Source organism: Hibiscus syriacus, unplaced genomic scaffold (assembly GCF_006381635.1).
Source record: "Hibiscus syriacus cultivar Baekdansim isolate YM2019G1 unplaced genomic scaffold, ASM638163v2 tig00110429_pilon, whole genome shotgun sequence".
Classification (NCBI taxonomy): Eukaryota; Viridiplantae; Streptophyta; class Magnoliopsida; order Malvales; family Malvaceae; genus Hibiscus; species Hibiscus syriacus.
In genome coordinates this window covers 918,296-942,790 of record NW_024062733.1, presented here as the reverse complement: position 1 = coordinate 942,790, position 24,495 = coordinate 918,296, and the positions used below count along the sequence as shown (strand labels likewise).

At 36.8% G+C, this 24,495-nt stretch overlaps 2 pseudogenes; one reads left to right on the top strand and one right to left on the bottom strand.

Annotated features, from left to right (window-relative positions):
- Positions 1-334: 334 nt before the first annotated feature.
- LOC120124747 lies at positions 335-9,977 on the top strand (annotated as a pseudogene).
- Positions 9,978-13,189: 3,212 nt separating this feature from the next.
- Positions 13,190-22,600, bottom strand: LOC120125094 (annotated as a pseudogene).
- Between the last annotated feature and the right edge of the window lie 1,895 nt (positions 22,601-24,495).

The following is a 24,495-nucleotide window of genomic DNA, read 5'->3' as shown; positions in this document are numbered from 1 at the left end:
CGGTTGGAAATGCGTCAGAATCGCGTCCAACATCTGGAAAAAGGTCCATTGATCTTGTACAAGCACTTGTTCTTCACCTTGCCTTCTTGGGGCTGGTGAATTACTGCTACCCTCATTTCTATCTCCCACTTCACTTCGGGAGCCCTCATAGTCCGACATCTATTAAGATCAAATCACTATTCTATCAGTAAGGACATCATACTAATTACCTTATCAGATCAGAGATTTTTAACTTTTAGTTGGCATGTACATTTTTTAAAACAAAAAATTTTTCATTTTGAACTTAAAATCAATTAAACCATAGCTCTGGAAAGACGGGTCATTCGGAGAGCCCATGGGACGGGAAAGCCTGCAAGGACTTTGGCAGAAGTACAAGTTGATATTGCATTTTTTGGACATGTCCATAACTATGAAAGAACTTGCCCGGTTTACCATGGTGAGTGCATGAATATGGAAACGTCAGAGAATGGGACCATTAACCTGGTGGTTGGAGGGGGAGGGAGCCATTTAACGGGGTTCATACAAAGGTTCGGATTTCGGTTTCGTGAAGTTGACGGCAGCCCCTGCTATTTGAATACAAGAAAAGCAGTGATGGAAATGTGTATGATTCATTCACCATTTCCAGGGACTACAGGGATGTGTTAGCCTGTGTTCATGATGGCTATGAACCAACCACTTTGGCTTCTTGAAAGTAGGGGTGTAAAAAGTTAATTACACGTAAAACTGACTTAAATCGATTCGAGTTAAAACTATTTTTGACTTGCGTTGTGGCGATCCGAAACCAACTCGAGTCAGAATTGGTATTGACCTGAACCCGAGTTGGACCTGAAAATTGTGGATCTGAACCCGACCTGCAACTGACCTAAGAATGACCTGAACACGAATTGAACCGAAAATATGATACCCAAACCTGAATTGCATCCGACTGTTATTAACCCGAACCCGAGATTGACCTGGTAAATAACTGGTATTACCCGACCTGTTTTCAACCTGACCTGTTATGAATCTGACCTGTAATTGACTCAACCTATAAATGATCCGACTTGCTGTTGAACTGATCTGATATTTACCTGACTTATAAGTAATAAGTTACAATTAATATAATTATGTTATTTTAAATTTATAATAAACTTATAATAATTAAATTAATATGATTACTTTTTTGAAATTTAGTTTTTATATTAATTATAATTTGTATATTATAAATTTGGTTTTTATATTAATTCAAATTCTTTATATTCTTTATAATTCTTATATTATAAATTTTATTTATAATCATTAAATTAAATTTAGTTATTATCTTATTGAACATGATTTTATTAGATTATATAAATTGAGTTAAAATATTCATAAATCTAATTTACTTTTAATATGAAAATTGATTAATAATTTAAGTATAATTTAACTTAAGATTTTAAAATAAATATATATAAGATGAAATGATGAACTTATTAAAGATTTTAAACTTGAATAACATAATAAATACTAAAACAAAAAATTTATAAATGAATAAGTTAATTTTATCACACTTGAATACACTAAAATTATAATAAAATCAACTAAACAAAATAAATTTATGTTAAAATAAATGCTCTCAGATCTTATAGCTAAGGTTTTACAAGGCTAAAAGCCTAACTTTACTATCAGAAATTTCATCATCGAGCTTTTATACCTAAATGATGCCAACATGTTTAATTATGAACAACTTTCTTGCTTTAAAAGCTAAAATGCCACCAACATAATTTAACATGACTAATTATTTAAATAAGAATTTACAAGGTACAAAAATTGATTTAAGTCAGACCAATAACAATAATTTACAAGGCATCAGTGAGTAATAGACAGCAGAAATCGGCAAGCATCAATGTATCAATTCAGCAAGCATCATTGCATCAATTCAGCAAGCATCCTGCATTCAAAAAGAACACAATCAGTGGTAAAGCCAAAGAGAATTCGATGGCCAACAGTGCCAAAGATTCCTGACTTTACCAAACCCTTACAAATATCAAGTAGAATCAAACAATATCAAACAGAAGCAAACAATATGAAACAGAATCAAGCAATATCAAGCATCAACTATTGCTTGTTGTAAGGCACCCTACAATAAAATAGAATTATTAATGAACTATTTGAAACTTTTATTAAATAAACATAATAAATATAAAATATTAATTTACCTTTGAAGGGAAGAAACAAGACATAATCTCCAATTGCAATGGTTTCAGTGACCATTAGACACCCTAAAAAATTAAAATAATTAATAAAATATTTGAAATATTAATGACATTAACATAAAAAAAACAATTTGACATACCTTTACATAGAAGACTCATTAACCACAGTAAGGTATTCTTCATCCTTATCCTCTGACTCAAAACCATATAACCAATTACAAGTTGTTACAAAAATCTCAACATTTTTAGGTAAGAGTTTAGCTCTTAATTTGTTCAAAATTTGACCCCCACACTAAAGGAAAATGCAACTGGAGTAATAGCCAATATATCTCTCGCCATGCGAGAAAGTACCGAATATGAAATACTTTGATTTTTCCAATACTCCAAAATATCAAAGTCAGATTCTCCAGTGTGAGGGACAAGAGGCAAATTGATGTAAGAATCAACATCATATCGTCCACTCCTTGAAGCAGCTAATTTGACATCAAAATTCTAAAAAATAAAAGACAAAAATTAGTAAATGAAAACAGGAAATAAATAAGATAAAATTCAACTCAAAATTAAAATAACTAACCTGAAATAGATATGATTTTCTAAATATTCGAGGCCAATTGGAACTTGAGTTACTTCTGCCTAAGGATATGTTACTTTGGACAGAAGAAAAAGAGGAAGAACCATAAGGTGCATTTTTTGAATAAAATACATATAACTCAAGAAACTCATTATAAATGAGACTTACCCTCCGTTGAACCTCATCCTCAACATAAAGAACATTGTACAACTCTTTCAGAAGTTGTAATTTATATCGAGGATCAAGTAAAACAGCAAAAGGCAGAATCATTGAGTTATCAAACCAATATTTTTCATATAGTTCAAGCATGAGTCATGTCATTACAGAACTACCTTCACAGGGATCATTATGAGCATAACACAATAATTTTTCAATGGAAACAACGTTAGAAAAATACAATTTATAAGTGAGATACTTAGAATGTAACCCCCACAGACTGATGTGAGTGGCCCAATTCGATCTAGGGAGTCACATTAGGGCCACCAGAGCGACCCACCGTAAAAATCCCCAAAAAATAATTTTTTTGTTGAAACATATAAAATAATAAAATAATTTATAAATACAAAAGTAAAATTTAACAATATTAAAAAATAAAACAGATTTCAGACTCGTATATAAAACAAAATACAACCTACATGCCCCCTAATCACGTACAACATACTCTGAAAGCAACACCAGATGAACTCCTTTATTGAAGTCGATAGTTGCACTGGTTTTATTCTTTTAACTTGAAATAGTTAGTCAAACAATGAGCTTTAGGAAGATCAGTAATACAAAACTACCAATTGATGCTACATGACATGAAAATTTCAGTTCAGAGGAAGCATTCAGAGAACTAGGTTCAGAAGATCAGAATAATGTGTCTAGTATGTTCCAACCAAAACCAGTTAAAAGAATAGAGGTTCAGCTCTGATCAAGCTGGTAAATCCTTACGGACCTAAGACGACCCTTGGGTAAGCTATGAGGTCCCGAGGACTTTCTTTTTTCCCCAGAACTGCATCCATAAGGGCTTACCCTAAGCACACAACAAAGGGAGCCACCCTAAGGGAATGCCTTGGGACCCAAGAGACTACCCAAGAAAGTTACTCGGGGCCTCGGAGCCTACCCAAGGGTCACCTTAGGTCCATAAGGATTTACCAGCTGGATCAGAGTTGAACCTCCATACTCCAGAATCCTACCCATACATAATCCAGTAGAAATCAGTTTTAACAGTAAACCATAATATCTGGACCATGATCCAGTAAAATCTCTTAAGTATGCCAATGAAATAAACCACATAACTGCCCTCCACCCATACACCATATGAAGTTCCCCAGAACTGCATCCATAGGGCAATCTTATACCCATTGGATATAAGAAGCCAACCTAAGAGAACATCTTGGGGGCCTGAGAGCCTACCCAAGAAAGTTCTCGAGCCTCAGGGCCTACCGAAGAAAGTCTTCGGGACCTCATAGCTTACCCAAGAGTCGTCTTAGGTCCGTAAGGATTTACCAGCTTGATCAGAGCTGAACCTCCATTCTCCAACCTACCCGAAAAATGTTTCAATAAACAGTTCAAGTAGTAACCAGTGAAAACAGGAAACCGTAGTTCATAAATCAGTAAATTCTATGATTCCATAAATCAGGAATAATTCATATTTTTTTGGTGAAAACCGTAATCGGAGAACGCATACCATGTAGCCATGGTTCATAAGCCAGTAAATCAATAAATTTTGGTAAAACACATTTCAAAACATATAAAACGATCATGTAGTATATGGGGAACACACTAGATGATTCAAGTATTTTTTCAGATGCATTTAATAGTTATTAGGAATGGAAAACATGAAACTTATGTAATTTGACCGGATTTAGGAACGAGGTCCTATTGAAAGGGATCGATTACTAACTGATATATAAGATATTTAAAGTTCATACTTTAGGACCCCTTTATGGTTCAGGTGCATTATGAAGGTGTTCAGGAGCATTATGAAGGTGTTCAAGAACCTTTACATCATAAAAATTCTAGATTCATAGTTACTAAGAATGATTCCATTACTCAAACAATCATGGGTATTCAGGATTTTGAGTCCAACTGAACCAACGATCTCAACTCTGCAATACTTGTCAATCATTCGGACTGTGATACTTCATTATTATTATTCTCTTCTTATTACTTACTCTTTTGTTGGTTGTGTGTTTTTTCTCTTCGAATCTCTTTATTTTTCCTTTTCGAAATTCTCTGTTTTTTTCCGAATGAGTTCGAATCCTCCCGTGATTTTTCGTATGATTTTTCCTCCTCCTTTTGCATGAACTTATAGGCTTAGAAAAAAAAACCCCATTTTCGGTTCGATTGTAGACTCCTAATAGGACTCAACTACTTGTTGACTTGTTGTTTGTTTTTTGACTTAGTGATGGTGCCGAAAATTCCGGGGAGAGGTTGTTGGAATGGATGGAACGGCGCTGGAGTGGGGGCTGAAACGTTAAAAACCTTAATCTGCTTTAGGGTTTCAGATCGGGCCGGGTACAAGTGGATCCGGGTCTCGGGCCGGGCTTCAGATTCGGTTTTTGTAAAGGTTCTGGGCTGCTGTTTACGGGTTAGGTTGCTGCGTTTATTGTTGGGCCGGTGCTTGTGTTTTATTATTGGGCATCATAAATAAAAATAAAAGTCGGACGAAAATACGTGTCGACACTTGCATTAAGATAGAATATGAGGTTTTATAAATTCGTTGTGAATATTAACTTCATGATTATTTGTTCCTTTTCGTAAGTCATATATTCCTAAGACACCGGAGATTTATATTACAATACTATCACAGGACCAAAGGAGGCTCTCCCTAAAGGTCAATCTTCACCAGTGGAGCAGGAGCAGCAGCAGCAGCAACAGGATAATAACACGGAACTGTAGAAGGGTCTATGACCAATTCATCTGGCCAGCCTAATTCTCAGGAGAGTGAGTCCGAAGTTGAGTTCGCATTCTGAAACAGGTGAGGATGAGGAGAACTCGAGTGACTTGGAAGAGAAGGGTCTGTCGAATGATAATTCGGCCCAGGTTGACAAAAAAGCTGCTAGAAAAAAGAATAAAAAGAAAGTCAAAGAGGAGAAAAGGGAGGCTCGAAAGACTAAAGTGCCGAAAGCCGTAAAGAAAAGAAAGAAGAAATTGGCCAAAGCCTACAAAACTAGGTAGAATTCTTCCATTGAAGGCTTCAAAGGAAAAAATAAGGTAATTTTACACAAGGCAAACTATGGAAGTTAAATCTATTTTATGAAGTACCCTGAACTTTTTTCCCATCGATTTTGTAAATTATTATGCGTTGGCGACACATTAATGCATTTTTATGCAACAGGTAAGGAATCTTAGCAATTGGTATTTTTTTCTACAATTTTTCGAACTTTAATTCATTACTTCATCTATGTTCTTTTTTTAATTATTTAATTTTTGTGTCCCAATAACTAACGTATTAAGCAAATTTCTAAAGCTTATATCGGATATATATACATTACTTAATTAATTAGACCGGTTAGATGGCGGACTTGCAGGAGCATCTGCAGCTAACAACGTTGTTTATCATGCGCTTGAGAGTATTTCCGTGCAAGTTAATTGTATGTTATCGAGTTTAACAAGTACAAAATTAGTTCACCTGTTAAAAGAGAAACCACTCAATTTCCTTATGTATTATTTCAAATATCGACACTTAAATGATTAATTTCATACTTATTTTCCTTTTACAAAATTTTAACTTTTTTTATATTAGTCGGTAATATAAAAGACAATATCTCATATAGATTATTATCAAAATACTTGGAGCGAGCAACATACATGTAGATATTAGAAGTAAAAGGTTTATATTGATATATTGAAGTAGAAGCTATTTGGCCCGTTTCCAAACGTCAGAAATGTACAAAACCATTGTTCATATGTTACCCATTTCAATAATCAATCCCATTTTTCTTAGGAGTCAAACGGCTGCAAATCGTAAAAGATTTGAACGAAATAAATAGGTTTGTAGTAAAACAAACATATCAACTTTAGGGTTTTAGTTAAATGGCTGATAAGCTGTTTAGTCAAACAAATACATGAACTTGTAAAAGATTAGGGATGGCTACGGGTTGGGTTAGGGTCGGGTTTTTGGTCAACTCAACCTGATCCGAAAATATGTATCCTCCACCAGAACCTGACTCGATCCGAAAAATTTATATCCTTCACTCAATCAGACCCAAAAAATTTATATACTCTACCCGATTTTGTCTCGATCCGAATTTTTAGAGTGTAAATCATATCCGACCCGATAAAAAATAAGTATTTAATTAAAAATAATAATTTTCTTAAGGAAATTACATTATTATCCTCGGGTTGGGTCAGTTTTTTCACCCTCCACCTGAACCTGACCCGGCCTCTCCCCTTAAAAAATCTGACCCGAACTCTTTTTTTTTTTAAAAATCCGACCCCATCGGATCATATTGGAACCCGTCGAATTAGAGTTTAATTGTCATCCTTAACTGAGATCATTTAATAAATCCAAATCAAATCAAATACATGAATTTTGTAACATTAAATGATGATATAGGAAAAACCAAGATGAACTAATGGCTTATCACATAGTTTTCACAACCTATTGTTTTGCATAATAACATCGTTTGCACCAAACATTAACTGAGAGTACTAAATTTTACGTGAACCTATTGATGATATAGGAAAAGCCAAGATGAACTAATGGCTTATCCTCCTCTGGCCGAACCTCTTAATGTTGCACATAAAGATGCAACAACAGAGGAATAATCACTTGAATTCAGATTCTTTAACAAAAATAATATTTTCTTTTGTCACCTAGGTGAATCAAAAGTTCAAATTGTTAAAATATTGAATTGATAGAAAAGTTACTCAATTCACTCACTAATCCCATCCGTCCAGGGATTTAAATACTTGTCAGCTATGGATGTTATATAACGATAAAGTTGTCGATTGAAATTGTTATTGTACAATCTTGTTATCCGTATTGACAGCAATAATACTTGTTATATCTACAATCACGGTAAACACAAAGCAACTTAAAACATGATCGCAACCGAAGTTTAAATCGCTGCATCCATGTTGACGTTTGAAGTATCGGACTCCATTTTGAGCGACACTTTCATTCCATATGGCTTGCAGGAAACCCTCTCAACTCGCCAGAGTTGTAGCCTTCTGAGCAGCTATGGGTCGCAGAAAATAGAATATTTAATCTCTTGAGTCTTGAGCAAGAAAAGGAGGCATCTCTTATTTTCATCGGAAATGTATGGGCACAAATGGATAAAACTATTGCGCAAGTGATGTAAACAACGATAATATAAAAATTTTGAGAGTTGACCTGAAACATGTGACCGAATCTTCAGTGGCCGGCTTATCGTTCACTTCAAAGTTCAACCATCCCTTTTTTAGCGTGTTCGTATTGCCGGATCTTTACTTTTAGGCCATTCTGGTCACTGCCCATTAGAGGTAGCTGAGAAAACGAGGAGCTTCAGCTTCTTATCTATGGAGTTCCTTCCCCTATTAATGTTGATTTTGTTGCAGTGCTTCAAATTTGGTCAAGCTAGGAATGGCGATGGCGTCCAGCCATTGTCCAAGATTGCCATCCACAAAGCAGTTTCTGCACTTAATGAAAATGCTTCTGTTAAAGCACATCCACTTGTTCTTGGGACTAACGTAAGATCTAAATCTTTGTAATTGTATATTTTGCCATAGTTGTTTCATTCCAAGTAGCTGTTTTTGCAGGGGCGAGATTTTGAATGGGTAACATAGGAAGTTCACTGTCCAAAACCGTCCGAATCCGATTGGATCGCAGTCTTTTCTCCTGCAAATTTCAAGTAATCTACAAAACTTGTTGCATCATATTCTGTTTTGATGAATTAACATGTGAGATTTTCTTTTTATTCATCTGCTGATTCTAGAATTGTAGACTAAAAGGATATTCATTAATGGCAGCTCGACGATCTGTCAACCCGGTGACGATTCGGAAGAGATTCCTTATATATGCTCAGCCCCAATAAAGGTATGTATTATTGCCATATAGCATTGTTTGTTCTTGGCCAATGTTGAGACCATATGCCTTCAACAATCTGTGTTTTTCAGTACAAATATGCCAATGATTCCAATGCTGGATACAAAAACACCGGCAGAGCTTCGTTAAAAATTTCAACTGATCAATCAACGGGAGAAATTTTCAATTGCGTTATTTTCCAGCGGGATATTGGATGTATGTATGTTATGCTTATGAAATTCCATATTAGTTTGCTTTAGCAGATTTCATCGATTCTGTGACTGATCATTTCTTGCACAGCCAAAACTAGTGGCAGTGTCAAATGTTATAAGTTTTGTTAACCCAAAGGCACCTCTTTATCCACGGCTTTCACAAGGGAAATCTTGGAATGAAGTAAGTTTACGTCGATCCACGTCATACGGCCAGCATTATCCGAACACCTCTTTATCCATGTTTACCTGGATTCCCTTACAAACTTACACAGATGACAGTGACTTGGACTAGTGGCTATAACATTATTGAAGCTGTACGTTTCGTCGAGTGGGGTATGGAAGGAGAATCCCAAACTCGATCTCCCCCAGGAACGTTGACATTTCATCAAAATGAAACGTGTGGTATACATTTGGAATGTTTCAGACGTTAGTTGGAATCTAACAACATTCTAATGACAAAATGCAGCTCCACCAGCCCGAACAGTTGATTGGCGTGATCCCTGTTTCATTCATACAGGTTTCCTAAAGGATTTGTGGCCAAACTCGGTGTATGCAGCACAATTGACATCTTATCTCAGAGAAATGGTGATGAATGAGCATTAAGTTTCCTAATACTGTGTTTATTGTTGTGTTTAGGTATACCTATAAGCTTGGCCATAAGTTAGTAAATGGTTCTTATGTCTGGAGCAAAAGCTACTCGTTCAAATCTTCACCATATCCGGGTCAGGACTCGTTGTAGCGAGTTGCAGTATTTGGAGACATGGGAAAGGTAATAAATCTCACATGCCTCTTACTGAAGTCTTGGTTTTCTGCAATCTTTCTTCTTGAAGTATCCGTGTCGACATAGTGTCGAATTTTATTCGACAGTTAATTGGCACGGCATAGTTGTGCATGTGAAAATGAAAACGTTTTATAATGGTTTCAACATGTTTCAGGCTGAACGAGATGGTTCAAATGAGTACAAAAAGTATCAGCCAGGATCACTTAACACCACAGATCAACTAATCAAGGACTTTAAATTTTGAATTATATCGTTATTATTCTTAGTATATGTAATTTATAATCTTGAAACATAGTTCTATATAATAAACACCTGCAAAAGAGTGAGGAAAATGGAACCTTTTATCTTTCTCTTTGAAATGGAGTTTTTGCTCTGGAAATCAAATATAAAAATTCTTACTTTCACATCCTAAGATTTAATTTTTAGGTCACATTTGGTATCTAAATTATAAGTTTTGTTTTGTTTTAATACCTAAACTTTCATTTGTTTCAAAATATATCTAATGTTTACTTTTTGTTTCATTTTAGTACACACCGTTAAAAAATTTAAATGTACTGCATTTTTATGGGTAAATTACATCATTCATCACTCAACTATCCTCTCACTCTTATTTTGGTCACTAAAGTTTAAAATTTTCAATTTAGCTACTCAATTTTCAAATTGCTCTTATTTTAATCACTCTAATTTATTTTAATAATAATTTTTGTGACATGAAATTTTTATTATTATTTTATTAATATATAATTAAAATAAAAAAATAAATTTGAAAGTTAGAGTGATTAAATTATGAGCAATTTGAAAGTTAAGTAATTAAATTAAAAAAATTAAAAATTAGTGACCAAAATAGGAGTGAGACGATAGTTGAGTGATGAATAATGTAATTAATCTATAACAAAATTTCCACGTACAACTCACACTTTCAAATTGCTCTTATTTTAATCACCCTTTGCATAACCCTTTGCATAACCCTTTGCATAACCCTTTCCCTTTGCTCCCATAGTGTGAAACAAAGGTTCCCATAATACCGATGGAGAAGAGTAGTCTTGGTAATAGGAGCAACTGGAAGAAGATTAGGTTACCACTTAGCTCAATACAACCTCCAATTTGGCCACCCAACTTTTATTCTCATAAGAGACTCCTCTCTTAGTGACCCAAACAAAGCTCAAATGCTCAACTTTCTCTACACTGCTGGACCCATTCCCATCAAGGTCACTTCTTTTTAGCTTTTTTCTACACTTCTTATGAGTCTAATTGAAGCTGTGATGCAGGTGGATGTGGTTATCTGTTCAATCCCATCAAAACATGCTCTTGATCAGAAACTACTCATTAAGGTAATTAAAGAATCTGTGTGCATTAAGGTTAGTAGCCCTTTGTTCATCTTGGTTTTGCCCCTTTTTGTCTGGTTAAAAGGATTTTAGGACAGTTAAATTAAACCCATTTTTACAGCAGACGGACTCGATAGCTAGAAAATCCGGGGGGCACCATTGAACATGTGAAGAGGTTTGCAGTCTGTGTGAACTCCGAATGGGCGCACAGTCATCGTAAAGTTTGCTCCAGGATATGCTGACTTGAAGTATAGCTTCCGAACAAGGAGAGGCATCTTGAAAAATGAGAAGATTTTGAGCCTTCCAAAGCTGTCAGACCAATGAGGCGAAAAGAATGCACCAAGGGCCATTGGACGCGGCACAACGGAAAGAAGAACTGAGATTTTCCATGAGCCAAGCTTCATGATCGAAATCAAAGAAAGAGGGAAAAGGATGAGCTTGGAGGAGTCTCTGCCAAATGCTCCGAGCGGTGATGCACAAAGGATATGGAGCAAAGTTTCATTCTCAGCTAGACACAAACAGCAAGAGGAATCATTTTCCCAGACCTCGTCGGTATCGGTTAGAGTTGGTGAGCACTCTATTTCTCATGGCGAGCCATAAAAAACTTCTAATTCGTTCCGGAACATGTAAACGCCAAATTACATACTAACAAGGATTCGTAGCGGCCCAGGAAGAGGAGCATAAGGATTTATAAGGGCTTGAAACAGTGAAAATCCTCTTTGGTGAAACCGACCAATAAACAATATCCTAACCAACCGCAAAAGATGGAGCAATAATATTTCTCATATGATGAATAGCTATCAGGTCCAAGAGAGTGTTCAAAAGATCCCAATCCCAGCAACCATCTGAAGACACATCAGAGACAGTTAAGGAAACATCCATCGAAAAGTTAGTCATTGCAACGTTGAGGAGTGAGCAAATCGGGGGAACCTAATTATCAGTCCAGAAATTAATAGAGCGCCCGTCACCCGCTGAGCAAGCCAAATTGGAACGGTAGATCGAAAAAGGTCATAGTTCAGTGATCTTATATTTCTCTCGCATGAGGAAGATCCAGAAAACCGTGGGGGAGAGAATGAGATCATTGCAAATTTTGAAGAGGAGAGCAATGTTCTGAAAATTTATTCGATGAAGATTCAGACCGCCTGTATGGAGAGGTTGACAGAGGTCTTCCCATTTAACTAGAGGGATGGTATTAGTCGAGGAGAGGGAGCCCCAAATAAAGCACCTGACCATTCGTTCGAACTCATTACAGAGAGATGTCGGCAATTTGCAAGCTTGCATAATAAAGGAGGGAATACAAAGAACTGATTTTGCAAGAGTGACCCGTACGGAGAAAGAGAGTTTTTACAGACCATTCATCGAGTCTTTGGCGAATTCTGTCAAGGACAAAGTTGTAAAGGATGTCTACGTTGCAGTATGCACCATCAGTGCCATAGACGATCCTCGAACACTAGACTTTGTATCTGAGACCTCCGGGGAATGCATGCTCCATGAATCAGCTGGTAGCAATGTGGGAGGATAAAATCGGTAAAAAAACTCGAGAAGATTTATGTACAAGAAGGGGAGATTCTTCGGAGAATCGAAGGTACGCGTAATGCACCATTATCGCAAAAGATTATCGAGAACTATTACTTGTTATATCTTTTACTTGGATTCGTTTTAGTGGTAGATTGGTTCTTGTTTGAAAGTGTACTAAAGTTGTCGATTTTGGAATTTGCAGAGAGTTCATATCCGGAGAATATGGAGATGACTTTCATATATTCAGCGTTGATGGGAACAGCTCTATCAGCACTTGAAATTCACTTTTGTTACTGAGCATTTAAACACCTTAGTGTGAAACTCTATCCCCCTACTTAAGTGTTTAACTCGAGTTAACATAGAATATAGTCGAGATTCATTTGACTACCGAGCATCCATCCCAAGTCAACTTCGAATATAATCGAGATTCATTTGATTACCGAGCATCTATCGAACATCTATGTAAGGTACAATTTAATAAAGTATTGGAGCTCTTTAAGCTACTATGAAAGTATTTGATTCCACAACACTCGGCCATTGTACTTAATTTTAATGAATCAACTGTAACAAAAGAAACAAAACAGTCATAACATTTGTATTAATTGTTTAATTTCATCCAAAATTGTGCCTTTCAAAACTTTAAGTTGCTTCAGTCATGCATGCGCGCTCCTTTGTTTCCCTTGCCCCCCGAAGCCTTGACAGATCCTTTACCTTTCCGCGCTCTTCTGTTCTTTCCCTTCTTCGAGCCACCTTTTCCTGGTTTTCCAGTTCCCCGTGCCCGGGCATCCTTTTTCATCCGACGATCAACAAGGACTTTCCCCATTCCGGCCATAACTTGAACCCCTTTCCTCGCGACCACGTATTCCTTCTGGGGCTTTTTGGGCGTAGCCTTCTTGAAAAGTTGTTTGATTTACTTCCCTTTTGACAGCTCGGAGATGCCGGCTTGGTCTGATATGCTGTTTGCTTTCTGGCGGACCTTGTCTAGCTTTTTCATTGCAATCCGCTTCTTTCGAGCCTTTTCCTCTGCAACTTTCTTATACAGTCGAGCATTGATCTCTTTGAATTGTGCTCGCATTGCAGCAATTTCTTCCTTTGTAACAGGCTTAATTGGTTGACAATGCCTCTTTTCCTCATCTAAGAACCACTTGGGTAGACCGTCATCATGAAACATATATTTACCATACGCATCGTCGAGAATTTGATCCCTTTGCATTTTCCTGAGCATCTTCTTAGCACAAGCTAATACCTCAGCTTTTGTCTCAACGTCATCATCTTCCAAGTCATCTGAGTACGAGTCATCACTGGAATCAGTAGCTGGAGCCAGGACAATCTCAAAATCATCATCTGCCTTGGAAGCCTGGAGTTTGGTGCTTTCGGGGCCAGCAGCATTGTTTGCTTTCTTTTCCTCGTCCTTGTTCGGAATATTGAGTTTTTCATCCTGTTTTTTCTTTACTTTGGACCTCTCTGGAATAGCTGCCCTTTCCCATCGTTTATCGGTCTCCATTTCATCATCACTATCGTACTTCCCTAAATCCCCTTGCTCTACGGCTTCAACAAAAATATCCTGACCGAACCACCTGTTTGTAATCTCCTCCTGAGTTGGTCCTTCCCCGTCATCTAGAGATATCATAAGAGGACTTGCTTCAGGATCAGCCTCTTCTGTTGAAAAGTCAACATAGAAGTGGCCAAATTGATGGCAAATTTCGGTGGAACATGTGCACAATAAATGCACCAAAATTAGCTGGAAATTTGGCACCAAAAGTAGCTGGAAAATGTGGAATTTTGAACAATGGTAGAATCATATTTTTAGCCATTGTAATTTAGGGTATTTACAAATTAGTCCTTAAGTTTCAACTATAAATACTCTAGCTCATTTAGCTTCAAAACCATCCCAAAGCATTCTAGCTTTCTTCCAATACTAGAGAGAATTTAGAGAATTTCTTGAGAGTTGTTTTCTCCTTGGTAGATCGAGAGAAGTTGTAATTCCTATTTTCTCATAATGAAATTCTTCTACCGTTGCCCGTGGTTTTTACCCTATATTATTTAGGGGTTTTCCACGTAAATTTTGTGTCTCTTTTATCTTCATTTTTTATTTTCTCAAATTATCAGTTGAGATTTTGCTCTATCAGATAGCCGTCTTCCGCAACAACTGGTATCCGAGCCAGATTTGAGTGTGTAATATATGCTTATTATCTTTGTGGTTGCCACCAAAAGGTGGATCCTCCAACATAAGAAAATAAGAAGGTATTACCCATTCTTTGAGGTTCTAGAGAATTATTCACGATAGTGAAATAGTGGGAGCTATCCGAAATAGAAGTTATGGCAACGAAATTTGATATTGAAAAGTTCAATGGGAGAAATTTCTCATTGTGGAAATTGAAGATGAAAGCCATCATGAGGAAAGACGGGTGTCTAGCGGCTATAAATGAAAGGCCGGTGGATTTCGCAGATGACACCAAATGGAACGAGATGGACGGAAATGCTTTAGCAAACTTTCATCTAGCATTAGCAGATGAAGTATTGTCAAGCATCGAGGAGAAGAAGATAGCTAAGGAGATATGGGATCATCTCACCAAATTGTACGAGGCCACATCGTTGCATAATAAAATTTTCCTTAAGAGGAAATTGTACACTCTCCGTATGCCAGAATCTACTTCAGTGACGGAGCACTTAAATACACTGAACACCTTATTTTCTCAGCTTACATCCTTAAGCTGTAAAATAGGAGAACAAGAACGTGCTGAACTTCTACTTCAAAGTCTACCGGATTCGTATGATCAACTCATCATCAACTTGACAAACAGTAATGTCACCAGTCTAGTCTTCGATGACGTTGCAGTTACTGTTCTACAAGAAGAAAATCGGCGCAAGAACAAGGAAGACAGTCAAGTAAATCTGCAACAAGCAGAAGCGTTGACAACGATGAGAGGGAGATCAACAGAACGTGGCCAAAGCAGCAATCATAAACATGGTAGATAGAAGTCGAGGAGCAAGAAGAATTTAAAGTGCTACCACTGTGGAAAGAAGGGTCACTTGAAGAAGGATTGTTGGAGTCTAAATAAAAACTCCAATCCACAAGGCAATACCGCAAACACTTCAGATGATGGAGATGCTCTATGCTGTGAAGCGTCAACCACCGTGGAAGGCAGAAAAAGATTTGCAGATATATGGCTCATTGATTCGGGAGCAACATATCACATGACCTCAAGAAGAGAATGGTTCCATCATTATGAACCTGTCTCAGGAGGATCTGTGTTTAGTTGCAATGATCATGCCTTAGAGATCATTGGCGTGGGAACCATCAAATTGAAGATGTATGATGGAACAATTAAAGTTGTTCGAGATGTGCGACACGTGAAAGTCCTGAAGAAAAATTTATTATCCTACGGATTGTTGGATAATAATGCTAGCAAGATTGAAACACAGAAAGGAATCATGAAGGTGTTCCGTGGAGCACTTGTGGTGCTGAAAGGCGAAAAGATAGCAGCAAACTTGTACATGCTGAAGGGAGAGACTTTGCTAGAAGCAGAAGCCTCTGTTGCCTCGTGTAGTTCAGATTCTACAATGCTATGGCATCAGAAACTTGGACACATGTCAGAAAAAGGAATGAAAGTCCTTGCGGAGCAAAAGCTACTTGCAGGCTTAACAAAGGTATCACTTACTTTGTGTGAGCATTGCATAACAAGTAAGCAACACCGGTTGAAATTTAACACATCAAATTCTAGAGGCAAAAGTGTTCTGGAATTGGTTCACTCTGATGTATGGCAAGCACCAGTTACATCCCTAGGCGGAGCAAAATATTTTGTCTCATTTATTGATGACTACTCCAGGAGATGTTGGGTGTATCCTATTAAGAAGAAGTCAGACGTGTTTTCAACTTTCAAAAACTTCAAAGCGCGGGTGAAACTTGATTCTGGAAATAAGATCAAGTGTTTCAGAATAGATAATGGAGGAGAATAAACAAGTGAAGAATTTGATGACTTTTGTAAGAAAGAATGAATCAAAAGACAGTTCACAGTGGCGAACACTCCTCAACAAAATGGAGTGGCAGAGTGGATGAACAGAACCTTGTTAGAAAGAACAAGAGCAATGTTGAGGGATGCATGCCTAGAAAAATCATTATGGGCAGAACCAGTCAATACCGCCTGTTATTTGGTGAATCGAGCTCCATCAACTGCAATAGAGCTGAAGACACCAATGGAGATGTGGACTGGTAAACCAGCTGATTATTCAAATCTCCATGTATTTGGAAGTATTGTGTATGTAATGTACAACTCCCAAGAAATTTCAAAGCTGGATCCAAAATCCAGGAAATGTAAATTCTTGGGGTATGCTGATGGAGTAAAGGGGTATCGCTTGTGGGATCCCACTGCCCGCAAAGTGATCATTAGCAGGGATGTTATCTTTGTAGAATATAAGCTACAAAGAAAAGAAGACGATGATAGCGTTGAAAAGTCAGAGACTACACAGATACATGTGGAAAAGGAGGTTGAACAAGGAGATTCTTTTGAAGCAGAACCAGCACATGATGAACAAGAACCAGAGAGTTCTGAAGCTCCAACAACTCGTCAATCAGATCATGTGAGAAGACGTCCCAATTGGCACTCAGATTATGTTATAGAAGGTAGTATTGCATACTGCCTTTTAACAAATGACGGTGAGCCATCAACATACCAGGAGGCAATAAACAACTCAGATGCTTCACTGTGGATGATGGCGATGCAAGAAGAAATCGAAGCCCTTCATAAAAATAATACATGGGACCTTGTGCCACTCCCACAAGGAAGGAAGCCAATTGGTAACAAATGGGTCTTCAAAATCAAGCGAAATGGTGACGATCAAGTGGAGAGGTATCATGCAAGACTGGTGGTCAAAGGATATGCTCAAAAAGAAGGTATTGATTTCAATGAAATCTTTTCTCATGTGGTTCAACTAACAACAGTTCGTGTAGTTTTGGCAATGTGTGCTACATTGAACTTACATCTAGAGCAGTTAGATGTTAAAACAGCTTTTCTTCATGGAAATCTTGAAGAAGAGATTTACATGCTCCAGCCTGAAGGTTTTAAAGAAGACGAAAAGAAGAACTTGGTTTGCAGGTTGAACAAATCTCTGTATGGTCTAAAGCAGGCGCCGAGGTGTTGGTATAAGAGATTTGATTCCTTCATTATGTGCCTTGGATACAACAGACTTAATGCAGACCCTTGTGCTTATTTCAAGAGGTCTGGTGATAATAATTTTGTTATATTACTGTTATATGTGGATGACATGTTGGTTGCAGGACCCAACAAAGATCATATTGAAGAATTGAAGGCACAACTGGCTAGGGAATTTGAAATGAAGGACTTGGGATAAGTAAACAAGATTCTAGGGATGCAAATTCACCGAGACAGAAGTAATAGGAATATTTGGCTTTCACAAAAGAATTACTTGAAGAAGATCTTGTCACGATTCATCATGCAAGATTGTAAGCCAATTTCTACCCCTCTTCCTATTAACTTCAAATTATCCTCCAGTATGACTCCTAGCAGTGAAGAAGAAAGGATGGAGATGTCTCGAGTACCGTATGCATCAGCAGTGGGAAGTTTAATGTTCGCTATGATATGCACAAGACCAGACATTGCACAAGTAGTGGGAGTGGTTAGTCGGTACATGACGAATCCAGGCAAAGAGCATTGGAATACAGTAAAGAGGATCCTGAGATACATCAAAGGGACCTCAAATGTTGCATTATGTTACGGAGGATCAAACTTACTAATCAATGGGTATGTAGATTCTGACTATGCAGGGGATTTGGATAAAAGCAAATCTACAACAGGATATGTGTTCAAAGTTGTTGGTGGAGCTATAAGTTGGGTTTCAAAATTGCAGTCAGTTGTGGCTACATCCACAACAGAAGCAGAATATGTAGCAGCTTGGGCACAATCAAGAGTATGTCTCTCTGTTTTGTGACAGTCAAAGCGCCTTGCATCTAGCAAGGAATCCAGCATTTCATTCAAGGACAAAGAACATACGAGTTCAGTACCATTTCATTCGTGAAAAGGTGGAAGAAGGGACAGTAGATATGCAAAAGATCCATACCAAAGACAACATAGCAGATTTCATGACGAAGACGATCAACACTGATAAATTTACTTGGTGTCGATCCTCCTGTGGTCTGTCAGAGACATAAGCAACATGAAGGTACAAGGTAGAAAGAATGTTGTGAAGATATGATTGTTACAATCAAATCTTCAAGTGGGAGATTGTTGAAAAGTCAACATAGAAGTGGCCAAATTGATGGCAAATTTCGGTGGAACATGTGCACAATAAATGCACCAAAATTAGCTGGAAATTTGGCACCGAAAGTAGCTGGAAAATGTGGAATTTTGAACAATGGTAGAATCATATTTTTAGCCATTGTAATTTAGGGTATTTACAAATTAGTCCTTAAGTTTCAACTATAAATACCCTAGCTCATTTAGCTTCAAAATCATCCCAAAGCATTCTAGCTTTCTTCCAATACTAGAGGGAATTTAGAGAGTTTCTTGAGAGTTGTTTTCTCCTTTTTATCAAGAGAGAATTATCATTGTTTTCTCCTTGGTAGATCGAGAGAAGTTGTAATTCCTATTTTCTCATAGTGAAATTCTTCTACTGTTGCCCGTGGTTTTTACCCTATATTATTTAGGGGTTTTCCACGTAAATTTTGTGTCTCTTTTATCTTCATTTTTTATTTTCTCAAATTATCAGTTGCGATTTTGCTCTATCCGATAGTCGTCTTCCGCAACATCTTCCATATCCGAATCATGATCAGAAAAAATAATATCACCATCACCACCCTGAACAGCCATGAACGGAAATTCAATAAACAATATTCGGCTTTTATAAACAACTATTCGTCATTATCTATTAAAAGCATAAATAAATAAGGGAATGATACTAGCACTGCGAAAACAGGATTTCTATTAACAAAAGAGAAGCATAGGGAAGTAGTACCTGATGCAGAAAAGAGGAGACTGTTAACACTTATTAGTTAAAGTTGCTACAAAAGATCAAATATTTTTTAGTTCTAAATTCTAATACACACTTTAAGAGCTTCATACCTCTAACTTGTCATAGGCTTCTTTTGCACGCTTCCTCTGCTTCGTACTTCCATCCTTTTTCGACACATACTCTTCATACGCGTGATCAAGGATCTCTTCTATTTTTTTTTCATATCTAGCATTAAAATTACAAGGTTAACAAATAGAGAATGCTAGAAATTGTATATATATATATATATATCAGTCATGAGAAGCAGATACTAACCTTCTAAGTTCTTCATCAGAATCAATATCATATATGTGTGTGTGTGTGTCATGAGAAGCAGATACTAACCTTCTGCGTTCTTCATCAGAATTGATATCACTGGATAACTCATCCTCGGTGCTTTCTTCTCGGTTTTGTTCATCTTCGCTACCCTCAGATCAACGTTGCCACCATCTTACTCGGTGGAATCAACTGCCGCAAGATCTTTTTTACCCTAAAGATAGTAATTGACTGACATCAAAGAATGTTTCTACCAAAGTAGACAGCTTAAAAGACAACCTAATTAACTTTTCAGGAAATACCAAAGAACCACAACTGTAAGCAACAGTTTAGTATTGCACAGTAACGCATGCCAGAGCATTGTTTCCATTAACAAAGTGTAATTAAACCGAAACGATGTTAAGAATAAAACTTGTCTCAGTTCAGAAACAGTAGATTAATAATCAATAAGGTTAAACATCAACTATGCCCCTGGTTCAAATGACATAACTGCAGCCCTGTGATGAGTGTCAGTTTTGGTCATCTTTTATACTTGCAGTAATAAATTGTATTTTTACTAGTTACAAACATTATTGGAGTTATCCAGTTCGCAGCCTTGGTAAAACAAACCTTAATGGAAGAAAGAGAGAACAACTCATGATCAACGTAACCATCTTCCAGGGCATCTATTTGCATTCCTGTTGCCTTCCGTGATTTGTCCTGCAAAATAACAAGGTAACAAATCAGCAAATAAACGAGTGCGCATGGAAACATCCTACAACAAAGTGGAACACCATAAATATCTATCACCCCGATTAGATGGAAGCGTAATTCTTTCAAAAAGATTACCATGCATCATTTAATCACTATATTGTAGATACATAATCACTGGTACAATCACGAAATTCGTTCCATTCATGATTTGTTGCATGGTAACATGCACTAAGACATAAACATCAGGATCAGATTTTTCTTAATAAGGCAATAAACCTTTGCTCGTCTTTTTTGCAAGAAGCTTCTTTTCTCTTTTCTTCTTACACTCCATGGAATACGTGAGCTCCTCCATCTCATTGAGTAATTTATCATCTTCGTTCTCCTCATCCCCTTTATCATCATCTTTAGCAGTGGTAGGAGTCGGAGGAGTAGCCTTTCTGAAGGAGACAGAGCTTTTCTCAATTGCATCCACCACCTAAATCAAGGTAATCAATACACGTCACATTCATGCACATAAATCTAACATATTTTCATCTGATGAACAATAGGAATTCAAATCAAGCTCCACTCAAAAGATCATGGACCCAGTGCACTGATTATAGCTTTACTTTCACAGATTTTCATATTACCACAAATTGTTTAGACTAAAAAACTCAAAAGGGAAAATCTGAAAAGGATTATGTTTCTTACTTCAAAAGATGCTTGAAATCCTGCTTTCGTAGAACTCGCAAATCATCACAAAGAGCTTTGACCTGTCAATACAGTAACAAAGTAAGTAATGACAAGTATTAACAAAGGTAATGATTAGCAATACTGTAAAAGATAATCACCTCTTCTGTGGTAGAACTGTGATCCTTAATAGGCAATGAAGCTGGATTCCCAAAGGTTATGGTAGTAACTGAACCTAGGATTTCGAGAGGAGAATAAGACCAAATGAAATCAGCAGCAGTAGACATCTTCTTTGAGATTGTCTCCCCGTCTTCATAACTGAAATTGGCATGTAATTAGATTTAGAAACAAAGCATAACATAAACCTTAAAACCAGATAGCAGAGGAATCAATTCAATAAAAATGTTCAATCATTATCAACAAAGCAGTAACATTGCTGTATGATAAAGGGAAAGCTTACCCAGTACGGTGTCTCTTCTGTTTTGTTACCCTAAGTACATCAATCACCTACATCAAGTATTTGGTAGAAAGAACAATAATGAGCAGTGATACAATCAATAGGAGAACAAAAGTAGTCATTTAAGAGATTTTGAAACCTAAAATGAAATTAAAAAACCTTTTTTTGTGGTTCTATCGATCCCCGAAATAGATGTTTGAAATCAAGAAGACGTGGATCAATCTTTGCAGGGGCTTTATACCTTAGCCCCAAAACATAAGTCTCAGCTGATTTTGGGTGACTAGCATGTGGTTTCCAAACTTTAACCTCCTCAAACAGCTGCAGATCAAACCAAACACGCGTGTCAAAGGAAAAAACAAAACTTCACAGAGAGATATATCCTATGGTTTTGTTTATCACCTGCTTGAGACAATATAGAACGGAACTGTAATCTTGGGACCTAAAAACCTTGGTGACAAAGGTGCCTTTAGGGGCCAAAAACTGGGAAGCCAGCTTAACATAATCAATAACCAAAGTATTTTGGCTCATTTTTTCTTGAGCCCAAGCACCACCAACATTAGGGGACCCATCATGCAAAACGACATCAAAAGCCATAACCCTGTGCTCTTCCATGATTCGTTTAACCTTGGACTTGCAATCGGATTTGGTTACGTCTTGTTGGAGAGCGATGGCACCTCGTATAGGAGCAATGGGAACAAGATGAAGACCGAGTACAAGGATGTCGATGGGTGTATGTTGCACAGCCACTTGCATCCAACCCACGGGGGCGGCACAAAGGTCGAGGACAACATGCACTGATTCTAGAAATTTGAAGTTGTCATCCAATTGTACTAACTTCCATGATGCTCTGGAACGGTATATGTGTTCTTTGGCTAACTTATAGTATATATCTAACCTATGTTTCCCTTTCACTTTACCCATATCCCGTCTTCAATCGAATCCAAATTAAATGCCAAACAACTGGTGGAGAAAAAGGAAAAGGGAAATATGGCACGTTAAAATGATTTTCTTTTTTAAATTCTCCCAAACCCAAAGGCCTAATCCCTAAACCAAAATAACTAAACCTATAGTTTTTCAAGAAAAAATATCTTGTCAACAAAGCAAAATAAACAAAGGGAGACAAAGTAACAAACAACATCATCAAAAAAAAATCAAACATATCATAGCAATGCACAAATGGGGGCATATATCAAATATCCCCAATGGTCTTCACCTAATACCATAAGCTCTTTTTCCAACTCATTTATCTCCCGAAGATTCACTACCTTTTCCAAAGGTAATTGCGATTTAAATGACTAATGAAATACCCTCAATATCTTCTTAATCTTGATATGCATCCATCATAACAATTACATATAAACATGCCCTCAATATCTTCTTACTCCATCATAAGAATTACATATATACATACCTTCAATAACAGTCTCAAATAGAACTGTAATAGAAAAATAGATAAATCGAGAGCTTTAAATACACAGTCCTTCTCGACAAAGTAAACATAGTAACAACAAGTAGGACCGAAAACAAAAAATCAAATATAGCATAGCAATGTAGATGTAACATCCCAAATCACGGGTTAGTGACCAAATTGTAAAATTTTAGAATTTAATGACTAAATTAAATAAATTGAAAAGTTTAGGGACTTAAGTGGAATATTTCTATGTAGGACTGAATAGAAAAGGAGGAATGTAATGGCAAAGTGGTCATTTGACAAGTAAGATAATTAACTTTTTCTGGTTATATAGTAACCACGTGGAGTTTGGGGAAACCAAAACTCATGTTTCCAGAAGCTTTCTTCCTCCTTCAGCTGTGAAACCCATTTGGAAATGTCAGTTCCATGTTTGTTGATTATTTCTTAATTTTAAGCTTGGTTTATGTTCTTTAGATAATACTTAAGCTTGAGGAAAGCTTAAGATATTTTAAAACCAAAAGATGAAGGAGTTAGGAAGGAATTAAGATAAGCGGTGATTAAGTGAAATTGTGAAAAGAAGTTAGTAAGTAAAGTTTAAGATTAAATTTGACTTGTTGATGAGTGTTCATAATCGTTAATATTTGCTCGTTATTTCTTCTATCTTATGGATTTATTGTTGTTGATTTGGTTGTGTTATACTTATTTTCGTGTAGGGTCTTACTTTCCAGACTTAGTGGTAAAACGGGTGCATTCTGCATTTTTTTATTATTTGGTTATGGTTGGAGACATGGGCACGACTCTGGGCATGACACGGTTTGACGTGGCAGTTTCTAGAAGGTCCAGTCAGCGACGATTTCTAGAAGATCTACTCATCGCGCCTTCTGGAAGATGGACGAGCAGAGTTGCATTAGGAGACTTATTTAGAGTTTGAATTTAGGAAACAAAATTATCTTTAGGATTATTTTATTTTAATTTCTTTGTTTATCCTTAGGCTTTGAGAGGCTATAAATACCCTCTTGGGTAAGCCTAAACTCACATCTCAGATTACAATTCTCTTCTTCTTTCTAGTTTTATTAAAGCTTTCTCTTTTATTTTACTTTTCAAGTTTTTCATTTTTATTTTATTTTCAAGCTTGTTTTTAATATACTAAGTAGTGGTAAAACGGGCGTATTCTGCATTGTTTTATTATTTGGTCATGGTTGGAGACATGGGCATGACTCTGGGCATGACACGATTTGACGTGGCAGTTTCTATAAGGTACAGTCTGCGACGGTTTCTAGAAGATCTACTCATCGCGCCTTCTAGAAGATGGACGAGCAGAGTTGCATTAGGAGACTTATTTAGAGTTTAAATTTAGGAAAAAAATATCTTTAGGATTATTTTATTTTAATTTCTTTGTTTATCC